General features: G+C 36.8%; 1 protein-coding gene across 3 annotated transcripts in view; it reads right to left on the bottom strand.

Annotated features, from left to right (window-relative positions):
- The window catches only part of trim2a (tripartite motif containing 2a), a 40,914-nt gene that overhangs the window by 21,929 nt on the left and 5,833 nt on the right, over positions 1–13,152 (bottom strand). For 2 of the 3 annotated variants that reach the window (XM_023293534.3, XM_055010198.1), the window contains exon 1: positions 7,953–8,105. The exons of the other annotated variant lie outside the window; for it this stretch is intronic. The gene's annotated coding sequence lies outside the window, so the exon portion shown is untranslated. Of the gene's footprint in view, positions 1–7,952; positions 8,106–13,152 lie in introns of those variants that run through there. 3 annotated transcript variants of the gene reach the window in all.

Raw genomic sequence — 13,152 nt, 5'->3', positions numbered from 1 at the left:
AGAAACTCTACTGCATGGAAACTGTTTCCTGACAACACAAAGGTGAAACACATTTCCCTGTTGAGAGAAGATTAAGACCAACCAAAAAGACTTCCTGGTTTCCTCTAAATCCCTGCACTGCCATCAGCTTCTAGAACTCTATAGTTGTCAGTCAAAATAAATCTGCATTTCACTTCAAAGCACTGATCTCCCAGATGAATAAACTCTATACGTTGGATAATACTAGTACATAATGTGATGCATTCGCCACCAAGAAAAAGGAAATACATCCATGTTTGGTCAGTAAAATGATTGATTTACAGGGTTCCTGGTGCATGAAACCCTGGGAGAATAGTAAGAAAAAATTCTCAACTTTCTTCTCGAGACTGATACTGTTTCTACATATGATTATATTTTTAGGACATATTTTTCTACTTATGTGGACATTTTTTAAGACACATTTTTCTATTTATGTTTATATTTTTAGGTCATGTTTTTCTACTTATGTTTATTTTTTAGGACACATTTGTCTACTGATGTTTATATTTTTAGGTCATATGTTTCTACTGTTCATATTTTTTTTTTTTTTTAATTTTAAACCCTTAATGATTTAAAGGGTTTTTGGTGCAGGATTCCAGGATTCTGCTCACTGACAACTGTTTAGTGATTATAAAGCAAACGATTAATCAGCATGTTGAGCAGTATTAAGTCCAATAATCTTCATGTATGGCCAGAAAGCTTCTAAGCTAAGGTAGAGCTGCGAAGGGTTTTAAAATCCACAGAGAAATAATAACTAATAAGTCGACATATGTCTTTGATTAAAGTGAGAAATATTAACTTTTTCTATTGTATGAGTGTAAATATGATGGATGTATCAGTTGATTAGGACAGAATGATGTTCTACAGAACAGGCTGGCAGAGCAAGACAAGGAGAAAATAAGATTCCTTCATGCAAGAAATCAGTTCAGTGAGCCCAATGTCAGACTGAACGAATGACATAAAACAATCGGGCATCGCAGTCTGATTGCTAAATCGTCCTGATTGTTTGCATCAAGCATCGTGCATCACATTCATGCTGGATAAATCTGAATCTCCTCATGTTCAGCGACAACATTCGGCAACCAAGACAAGAGCTTATTGATGTAACAAGGGTGCATTTCCTAAAAGACCGGAGTTGTTTTGTGGCTTTAGTTAGCTGCAGCATGCATGCAAATGTCTTTTTCCATTTTCTCTGCTTACAAATACAGTTTTTAATGCGATTGAGGACGATTCTGACCTAAAACAGTGTTTCTAAATGTTGTTTGTTGGCAGCAGTGAGAAATAAGTCTTGGAAATTGAAAGTGTTTGAAAAGAGCAGAATAATACAATCCACTTATACGTTTGTGCAAATTTGGTCTAAACATTTTAATTTAATTATCAGGAAAAACGTGATTGTACCTTTAGCCCAGTAACAGTATTATATAACTCTTCCAGTTGGGACACCATTGGAGTGGTTGGCCAAAAATGTAAAAAACAAACTTCTAATAATTTTTTCCTCATTAAGTACCTCTGATTGGCACCAAACTCTCCTATTGGTGCCAATCACATATTATAAATGTTCCCTCTTGCTGTGCAGAATGGAATCTAGTAATGACTGTTTATGGAAACAGTAATAAGTGTACTTAACTTTCTTGGAAATGTCCTCAAATAACATCTGCAATCATTTCAAAGTGAATTTGTTCAGAATTGAAGCAACCATCCAAGAAGGTTATAGATAAACAATAATGGCTTTCCTAAGACATATCTGGTCAGTATTGAGGCTGGGGTTTGCTGCCTAATATCTATAACCAGAGAAACTATCCTGTAAAGCATAAAACAGTTGCTTTTCACTGAGCTTTTTCACGCATTTCATTATGCCTGGCAGCTCCGAAGCTGTTCCAGTGATCTCATCGAAGCCTCTGCCAAACTCAGCGAGTTCAGTCAGTCAGAAAAGTGGGACGCAGAAGAAGAAAAGCCAATGCAGGGAAGAGAATGAAGTACAGGCCCAATACTGGACGGTGTGGGTCTAGAATCTACATGCAGGCAAATAACAGCAACAATTAATTTCTGAAGCTTCACCTTGGATTCACTGCCCTAAAGGGAGACACTGCTTTGACTTTAGATTTTTTGTATTGTCAAGAATTCTCATGAAAACAAACAAACCTGTCAGAACATTTCCAACAAGATGTGAATCTTTAAACGCTGGTCACAAATATGTTGTTTGAGTTGAAACATTCAGTTTGATTTAATTTGTATTGCGCAAATTCACAGCATGTCATCTCAGTGCTTAACATAGTAAGGTACAGACCATATGAATTATAAACAGAGAACAGAAAACCCAACAATCCAAAGTTGCCGGTTGGATTTGCTATGAGCAATGATGGGAAGGAACCAACAAAAACTTCAAAAATACGGAGAGGAAAATAAAAACCTCTGACAAAACCAGGCCCAGGGATGGTGGCCATCTGCATCGACTGGTCGGGGTGAGACTGGGGGTGAGGGATAGCAGGGAGGGATAGGTTGGGCTCTTAATCTTAATATATTTTAAGATTTTTGGGGTTTATATAGCTGTTGTTGTACATGTTACACCTCCGCAAATTCAGAAAGCCCATAGTAGGTGCCAAAGGTAGTAATGCCTTTTATTTCTAGTTTAGTTATAGTTTAGTTATACATAGTTTTGCTACAGGTCCTTAAATCTGTACAGTACAAAAGACTATGCCCCCCTGGTGTTCAGCACAAGAACATGCATTTTAATATCAGAGGCTGATCAGTTTTTACCATCAAGTTTTAGGGAATGGAGCTATAAGGGCCACAAAAACAGAAACCAAGAACACAAACATACGTGGCGAAAAATAAGATACGAGGTTATGTGGAGTCAGCAGAAAGTATTAAACACCACAGTATGTATGTTCTCTGTATGTTACATAGACATCCTGTGTTAAGCTACCTAAATTAGTTGTGTTTTGTAATTGCACATTTACACAATTTGACAGTCAAACAACTAAATAATCTGTGAGATTATTAATTTTCCAACTTCCTGGCAGTCTCTCCGTAATACACTGCAACACTTTTCAATGCACTCGAAGCAAATTCCAGAGGAGGAGTTTCGCAAGTCATTGGTGGTTCCTATACGAATGAACAGAGGTCCAACTGCTCCAGCCATGAATTCTGCTCTTTATCAGAAAATCCTCCAGTAGAATATCCACCATTAGTTCATGACCTAAAGCTCAACACAAATGGTTTATGCAGCAAGACAAAGACCCAAATCAAACAAACAAGTCCACCTGTGAATGGCTCAGAAAGAACTAAATGAAGGTTCTGGAGTGGCTGAGTCAAAGTCTGGACTTGAACCTAATTGACAAGATATTAAAAGGACAGTTCATGATGGAAAACCATCTAATGTGACTGAATAAAAACTATTCTACAAAGAAGAGTGGACCAGAATTCCTCCACGGTGATGTAAAAGACTGATCACAAGCTGGAACAAACAGTTGTTGCTGCCAAGAGACCAACCAGTTATTAGGTTCAGGGGGGCAAATACTTGTTCACAGGGGTGATATTCAATAAATCGTCATTTAAAAATGGTATATTGTGTTTTATCGGTTATCTCTGTCCAACATTCAATAAATATAGACATTATTTCGATGATCTGGAACATTTAAGTGTGAGAAATATGCAAAAATAGAAGATTTCTGTATGCAAAATACTTTTTTTTTAACTCTTTCATGTCACAGTACTGTATCTTGGCCCAAATTTATTGAATTAATATTGAATAAATATAAATATTAGTGTGATGATCTGGAACATTTAATTGTGAGAAATATGTACTGTAAATGACCTTTAAAACAGGTTGGGGCAATAAGTCTTTCTGTTTCAAAGAGCATGTCGTCACTGCAGGGTCTGGATAGAAGCCAACATAATAAAAAAAAACGCTCAGAGGCACAAACACTAAACCTGTTTTAGCAGCTCTTCCCTGATGACATGGACATGTTCCAAGATGACGATGCCAGGATTCATGGGGCTCACATTGTGAATGAGTGGATCAGGGAGCATGAGACATCATTTTCACACATGGATTGACCTCCACAGAGTCCAGACTTCAGCCCCACTAATAATCTTTGGGATGTGCTGGAGAAGACTTTGCACAGTGGTCTGACTCTCCCATCATCAATATAAGATCTTGGCAGAAAATTAATGCAACTCTTGACAGAAATAAACGCTGTGACATTGCAGAAGCTTATCGAAACAATGCCACAATGAATGTGTGCCATACTCAAAGCTAAAGGCAGTTCAACAAAATATTAGAGTGTGCAACTTCTTTTTTGGATGGACAGTGTACATTTTATATGAGGTTTCCAATTCCATCCATCCATCCATTATCTATACACCGCTTAATCCTCACTAGGGTCGCGGGGGGGGCTGGAGCCTATCCCAGCTGACTCGGGCGAAGGCAGGGGACACCCTGGACAGATCGCCAGTCTGTCGCAGGGCCACATACAAAGACAAACAATCACTCACACATTCACACCTACGGGCAATTTAGAATAATCAATTAACCTCAGCATATTTTTGGACTGTGGGAGGAAGCCGGAGTACCCGGAGAAAACCCACGCATGCACAGGGAGAACATGCAAACTCCATGCAGAAAGATCCTGGGAAAGTCGGGACGCGAACCAGGGATCTTCTCGCTGCAAGGCGAAAGTGCTAACCACTACGCCACTGTGCAGCCCCAGGTTTCCAATTAACAAACTTAATTAATCTTCTGTATCTGAATGACAAAGGATTTTTTTTTACGATTGTCAAAGTTTTCTTCGATTATCGTAAAGACTGAAAGCTGGGCAACAAAACAAGCCCTGAACTTTTAAAGTTCTGATGATAATCTATCCAGTTGTATAACTTTAACTCAAAACCACAAATGTGAAGTCAGGATGATGATGCCATTTGGATCCATCCTAATCATTAAACTCCATCTCAATCAAAGGGCCAAACCTTAAAAGCACAGTATGTTTTTTGTGGAAGTTTATGCGTAGTTTCTCTTCACCTCAAAGCATAAATTGTCGAGTATCGATCTTCTTACTTAACCTTTCACAACTTGAAAGACTCAAATTTAACATCCATCCATTCTTGGGACACAAAATTAGACAAACTCGAGGAAAAAAATTAGACAGTCAAGCATAAAACAAATGCTAAAGAGACATGGCAGTTTGGATGATCACATCATGACCATAATAGCTGCTGCTAGATTAAAAAAAGCCACAAATAGGATCGAACTTAGCTTCCAGGCAGCCTTTCATGTGTTCATTACACCTAAAATCACCAGAATTCTCATGTTATTATATTAAATGGTGTTTATATTTGATTTGGCAGTTGCAGTTTGTTTGGGTGTACATTTTCCCCCAGAAAACAACCAAAACCGGATCTTTATGTAACATTTGCAGCTTCCATTTCAGTGCAGTCGGGGGCTTGACGTGGCTCTAAAGCTGGACGGATGACAGAAGCCCCACCCCTGAATTATAAGGACGCTCTCATGCTAATCTACAGCGTCCACTGGGGACAGGATGATGAGAGATTACAGCGGCAGAGCACGCCTTCAGCCTCAACATCCCCCACATTCAAATGTCCAAGCAGCAGTTTTGAAAAACCACAGATGAAAATGTTCCGATCGGGGAGGTTTTTTAATCGTTTCGAGTTGTGATGTAAACTGAAGAACTTGAGAGTTACATTTCTGTGACTTTCCTACCATCATTTAAGGTTTGTTTACACGCGTCTGAATGAGGAAACCACACGCCACTGGTTTTATATCTGCCACCAGAGCAGTCTGGAGACACGAGATAAGACAATGTGTCCGTCTGTAAGTGCATGTACAGCATGTTAACGGCTGACCTAAAATTAAGGCTTACAGATGCACAAACATAAAGCCATTGCAAAGTGTCCACACTGCACATCTGTCAACCAGGATTCAGTGAAGCCAAAAACACTGAGGCTCAATGTCCAGATAAAATGTCCTTCCTTAGTAAAACAGTAACAACAAAAAGCAGGTCTAGTTTCTGATTTAGCTGATCTATAATCCTCTGGAGGAAGATGACAGCAAGTTTGTAAGACCTGCAATGATTAATTAATTAACTCTCCTGCTGTTGCCCATTTTAATGTGAAAAAAATCTAAAAAAAAATAATTGTTAAAAGTATTTTTTTAATATGAAACTTCTTCTGCGTGGCTTAATAAGTGTAATCAACAGATAAAATGAAAACGGTTAATGTCATGTATTTGCAAACCTACCCTTAACAGAAGAGGCGTCTCGTATTAGTTTATCAACAACAGTCCATAAAAAGAAAAAAATAATCAAAATGTAAAATACATTTTAAAAAAAATCTATGTTATGCCAAACTACTGTATTTTATATGTGGATCATTCCAATGTACATTAAGAAAAATTTTAACAAAAATGAGTGAATTATCCACATTGAACCATGAACACCACTGCACTAAATATTGATAGAAATGATTAGTAATGGAGTTAATGAGATGTAAACAATGTTTATTGGGATTGTTTGGTTTCTGACTTTTTTTGAGGAATTAAAAATGCTCCAGGAACATCACTGCTGTTCCTGAGAAACGTTAATTGATTGGCTGCCAACTTATAAATGAATCACTAACTATTTTGATAATCGATTAATTGGCTTAAATATTTTTTTGAGAAAAAAACGTCTTAAAATTGAATATTTCAGATTTTTCATTACATTACTGTAAAATAAACTTAGTATCTTTGGGTTGTGGACAAAAAATGACACTTGAGGTCGTCATCGTTGGCTTTAAGACAGACTGATTCCCTTTCTTTGTACAATTTTATGGCATTTTATTGACCAAACAACAAATTGATTTATTAAAACTATTAAGTAAAATTAATAATGTTAACAAAATATTGTAGGGACTATATTTTAAATTATAAATTACAATTTCCAGTATTTGAAAGAAATAATGTTGAGTGCAATCTGTTATTTAATATTGTAGGGTCAAATTAATTTCAATTAGGAGTCTCTTAGGTGAACTAATCTCGCTTGTTCTGCACATTTAATAAAGTTTCTTTACGGATGATATTCTTATTTGTTATATCTTATTTGCTATATCTGACTTGATATCTGTCCAAGACAACTTCCCAGCAGGCAGCACTTTAGTGAGCCTAGTGAGCTGCTTAGCAGCAGTAAAGGTTACTATTTAAAATACGTTATCTTATTTGCTTCATTCATTTAAAAATATAAGTCTAAAAACAAGAATTCAGTCGTTTACAGGTGGTTTTGTGCTGGATTATTTCCTTTTTTTTGTCTGCATTTATTCTCATTGTTTAACTCCACAAAAGAGGTGTCAACATTATATGAGACTGATGCATATTTTAGTCTTGCAGCCAAATATTTTAATATTTAGTGCATGTGTGTGACCATCACCAGCCCTCCCTGAAAGCTAAGCAGACATTCTTTATTAGAATTCCCTTATTAGAATAACCACCAGAGACTCCAGAAAGTTGGTGCTCCAAAACAAGAAATATTTTTAGTGTATTGGTTAAATGCATTTTTCATTCTGAATTCAAATCACATACTTGATTGATTCCTTATCACACACAGTATAAACAAACTGCACAGTGCACCTGCTGTTGGTCCAGACAGATGTGCAGCAGACATCCAGCTTCACGCACAAGAAAAGGAAATGAAAGTGCATGGATACGCCACTAAAGCACATCTTCTGAAAGTAAACACAAAGTGAACTGTAGATGGACCCTGTAATCTAGTCATAACTCAGAAGACTTCAAGGGTAAAAGCCTGGAATTACAGAAACATTTCTTATTAATGACTTCCTGTTACAGAAGCTCAACAGACTGTATTCCAAAGCGACACTGTTCACCTTCCTTTAAGTATCTTACTCCATTTTCTACTTTCTTTTTATCTTTAAATCCCAAAACTTACAGTAACTCCATGGCTGCTTGACCTCTTCTTCTTCTGGGGGGAAAACAAATGCCGTTCTCTGTCACCTAATCCTCCTCATCTCTGAATCACTGTGCAGTGGGCAAGTGAAGGCAACACATGTGAGAGGCCTGAGCTGTTACAATAATCCAAACAGACTGAGGGGGTGAGGAGAGCCGGAGGGGGGAGGGCAGAACGGGTGAGTAGAGGAAAAGCAGGGACCAATTGGACGTTAGAGGAGGCTGGAGGAGGCGGGGCTTAGCGCTCGTGCTGCTCTTTAACCCCCGGTGAGGCCAAGAGTCATGGAGATAAGGAGTGACGGAGGAGACGAGCAGCCAAATTATTGCGTTTATGTAATTCACTAAAATGCACCGACACAGAAAGCTGAACTCCCAAAGAGCACATGAGGTTACCTTTTCCTCTGCGACAGCTAGAATGACACTATATTATGAATAAAACGATGATCATGACTGATAATTGACCTTTTCCCAATTATCTGTATCTGTATTTTTATTGGCCGATTATTCATTGATTAAATGTGCTACGTCTGGTCTGATGTTGTCTCCTCTCTCTGTCTGTTGTCCCTCTGTGGTCTCAGAAATGTTTCTCAAGCAGCAAAAACTGATCAAGAAACACAAACTATGAAGTTAGCTTCTCTCACAGTGGCCAATGCTATGCTAATGGCTTGCGGCTAATTTAGAAGGCAGCCACAGATTAACCTGAAACAGAGTCTGGAAAACAATAATTACTAAATCTTTAGGATCTGGACTTTAGGGGACAATAAAAGTGGTAAAACAATGAAAGATTAAGAAAATAGAGAAGAACTAACTGAGACAAACTGATCGATCTCAGTCAAGAGCGCCATAATTTAGTCACTTCTATTTCTATTTTATATATTCATTTATAGTCGCCCTTATTAATACAGAAGCCTAGTTATACATTACAGGTTCTCTGCTATCACATGCTGATAAAACATCATATCTAAGGCATACTGATTCAAAGTATCGGTTGTTGGCCTTTCTTGATTACCAGTAATCAGCAATGGCTCTGAAAAACCCATTAACGTATATTACATTATGGGAAAATAACATCTACAGTCTATTAAGAATAGTTTAACTACATGAACTGCAGCAGCATTTTAAACAAATACTTTATCTTCTGGTATTTCCAAGATTCCTAGAAGAGTTCAAAGCAAAGGCTGGCTGAAGTGACGGTAACTGAAACAAGATGGTCACAGAAAGCCATAAAACTCATAACAATCCTCTGAATGAAGACCTTATGGAGTATACATGATAGTTCAAAGAGCAGAAGTGCAGTAAGTCACCAGCTGAGACACTATCTGTCCTTTTTGCCCCAAGGGACTCAGTGCACTGAGGCAAAGCTGGTAAACAAGATAGATGATGCAACGAAGACTACGACTCAGGAGAGACAGCGAATAACTGTGGTTTCCATATTGTAAACTGTACATCAAAATCATCATTTAACAAATGATAGAAAAAAAAGACTTGCTGCCAAGTTTTAGTACTGATATGTTGATCAGTACCATAAATTGTCTTCATATCCAGGCCTTTGTGTCTGTATTACAGCTGTTTGGTGGAGCTCAGTTCCTGTTCTGACACCTGCTGCCAAGATCACAGACTTCCCCTCAATCTTTGTACAATTTTTATATGCTTCTAACTTGGCAGAGAAACATCATATATATGAAAACATAATAACAAAATGCTGTGTTTTCAGGCCATACATACTGACATGAGCGTACATTCACAGACGTACAGGACCCTGGAGAGTTTCCTATTTCTTGAAAGCTTTAATCTTATTGGCAGGCCGCAAATAATGTTTGCAGTAATTATCTAAATGCATCTGTTTCCCTCTGTACATCCACTCCCACTTAACCGGATTACTCTCTGCATAGAAAACGGCCCAATACGGAAACAGAAATACTATGATTCAATTCTTTTTCAGGTTTGATTCATATCTTGTGACAATGCCATATGTGTGCAACCAAGGAAAAGGCGCACCAGCTGAACAGAAATCTATTTTTTAGCTTCAGCAATATACTGTGTGTACAATTTATTAACAGTTTCTACAGACAATATGAACACATCTCACAATCCCAGATGCAGGAGCGTTGGAAGATAACACTTCAATCTGAAGCAAAGATGATCCCACACACCTTGGCATATCAATTAGTTGAAAAGGCAAAAATAATTTTTTTATATATATATATATATATATATATATATATATATATATATATATACAGCTCATATGCAGCTCACATGGAGCTCCATTGAGAAAAAATGGAGCCATTAGTCAAATTATCTCCTTCAAATCTCAAGTTTGACTCCTGTTGCTAGTTGTTCCTTTCTCATCTATATCTCCTGGTGAATTTTAGTAGAAAAATCTGAGAAACATATCAGACAAAATCTGAACTAAAACAAGGCTGAAATGAGATTTTCCTCCAGGCTTCTTTAGCATCACACTTTATTGATCATACTAACCTTCTTCAAACCGTCTTCAATTAACTGTCAACCAAGCAAATAACATCTTTTATATCCCCGAGGATGCATAAGCATTCAGGACAACAGGACACACTAGAAATTCTACAGAAATGCAACTATTTTTATGCACAAATGAAAAATGACTTGTGACATTGCTGCCAAATCCAGCTGCCCTGGATGTACTTCGGTGTTCTCTCTCAGCTGAAGACAATTAAAGGGAATCCAATGATTAACTGCAGCAAACTGTGTAGAACACGAGACACTTAACTAAGAAAAGGTCAAACAGGAATCCCAGATCGCTCAGGCTATTTTTGAACATTGACGCCAAGTGAATGCAAAAGAACAGAAAGTGAAAGAACAGAAATATTAAACACATATACTATTGTTTGCTACCAGTTTCCTGTCTACCTCTTTATCTGAAATAGGCAGAAACGAGTCCCCATAACTGATGACTGGGTCTGTTTTAAGGGACACCGCAGGTCTATTTTAAGCCCATGTGAATTATTTGGGTGGGTCCTGCTCCTCTTGTGTAACTCTGATATCCCCTGCTGGCTGGAACATGACGAACACTTTTCACACTGACTAGTTCTTTGAAAAATTAGGTGTGGAACATGTTGGTATAGATGCAGAGAAAGAGTCTGAGGATGGATTTACTTTTCCTTAACAGTTTATTGCTTAATGTGCACCTCTAATAGTAATCCACCACTGTTGTGACTCAATAACACAGAGATTCACGCATGTAGATGATGTCTTTTCTTGGTAGATGTTTATGCATCTTAGTGAACTGAGCTCATTCGAAGCAAAACACATCCTTAATTATTATTTTTGCAATCAATAATACAGCGTGTTGAAGTGATCTGCTGCTGTATTTCTTTAAATTATTCAGTTTTTTTGAGCAAAAATGTGTTTCTAGATTCTTAGACGTGATGATTTGCTTCTTTTCTTGGTTTCGCATGAATATATGTTGGGCTTTGGGCATTTCATGATATCACATTGAAGTCTGGAGTTTTGTGATCAACAACATCCTTGACTGAATTAACTGAGGATGATGAGAAAATAATGTTAAAGTTAGTAAGTGTTTGTTATTGTTTCTACTTGGACTGTAACTAAAAGACTACAACAAAAAGTACCTAATATTGATGAACTTCAGCTTTCTAACTGCTAAAAAGTTGATGGCTGTTGCTCCGGAAAAAAAAAATTGCAGACCAACTATCACGCATTGGATAAAACAAATGATGTCAAATATTCCCTGAGAAAAAAATTATTTATATACTGAAAAACAAACAAAGAAAGTATGAAGAAGTTTGTGGATTCTTTAAAAATTATGTGACTGGCAGAAAACTAGACCGATTCAGTGAAGACTGTGCATGGACGACTTAGCATGATAAATATGGATTACCATGTACAAATTGAGAGGAGCAGTTCCTTGTTTATTCATATTCTAATCTTTCTTGTAAGTATTTTTTTGTTTGTATATGTTCATTGAAAAAAGAATGAAGATATTGAAGTGTTTGGTACGGTCCTAATGCCATTCAGTACAGTACAACTGTCTGTCTGTTTGGCTAATCTAGATAAAGATCATCCAGATTTGTATGAAAATGCTTAAAGAAGCATTTGATTTAAGCTTTGACGCTCTATCTGTACATGAACAGTGGGGCCAATTCATGTTTTATTGGTTTTTGCCATTCAAAAGAAGATTTACAGTGTCACAGTTTGGATTTAACAGATTACAAAACTCTTAAATCCCTCAATTAGTCAAACTCTTGGGAAAAAGGAGGACAAAGAAAAAAGGACAGATTTTCTCCCACAATGTAAAACAAGGAACATTCATTTTAACAAGTTCAACTCTGTAATGTCAGATTTCAAAAAACTTAATGAACTCTCAAAATAATTTTAAATGCTCCTGAGAAAAGGAGCCGAGGCATATCTAGTTGCCAAGACAAACGTATGTAATGCTTGAGCAGCAATTTTTTTAAATGGCAGATATGCAAATAAAGATGTAGCACTGAAATTAATTAAAACTTAATGTGTGCTTCAAGGCTTGTGAATGTCAGACAATGTACACTGATCCATCAATGTTAGATTTTGTTATGTATGTTGAACACAAAAGCACAAACAAATCTTATATAGACAATTTGGGTAATAAGAGTACAGCATTTATATTCATCAAAAAATCAATGCAACACCACTGATATGTACAAAAATTTATTTTTTGAACTAATACTTATGTATAGTTTGGTTTATTTTTATTCTACCTTCCTCAAATGTTTGAGCACTCTTTGCTGCTGTGACACTACAAATTCCCCCACTGTGGGATTAATAAAGGCTTATCTTATCCAATTACACTAAGACAAATGTAGTTTCTCTGCAACTCTTTGGCTTCTGTCCAACACTTTACACTAACAGTTTAATCTACAGAAACTTTTTTATTGCTTTTCTGGGTTTTAGATCTTTCAATTATGATCATCCTTCATTTTTTAACTACTAATAAAACAAAACTGCTTTAAAAATGTATTATCGGATTCTAAAAACTTGTGATGGCCATTTTTAACAGTTTATTAGCGATTACTAGATTAAATAATCAAATAATCTTAATAAAATGAGAATTAGGATATTCGTTCCTTGTAGCTGTATCGTTTATAATATGCAAAAAACTTTTGGATATCCACCAGCTGAAAAGGCTAAATAATGATCAAGTTGTT

This window comes from Amphiprion ocellaris, chromosome 4 (assembly GCF_022539595.1).
Source record: "Amphiprion ocellaris isolate individual 3 ecotype Okinawa chromosome 4, ASM2253959v1, whole genome shotgun sequence".
NCBI lineage: Eukaryota > Metazoa > Chordata > Actinopteri > Pomacentridae > Amphiprion > Amphiprion ocellaris.
Note: the sequence above shows the minus strand (reverse complement) of the source record. Positions and strands in the feature narration are given on the sequence as shown.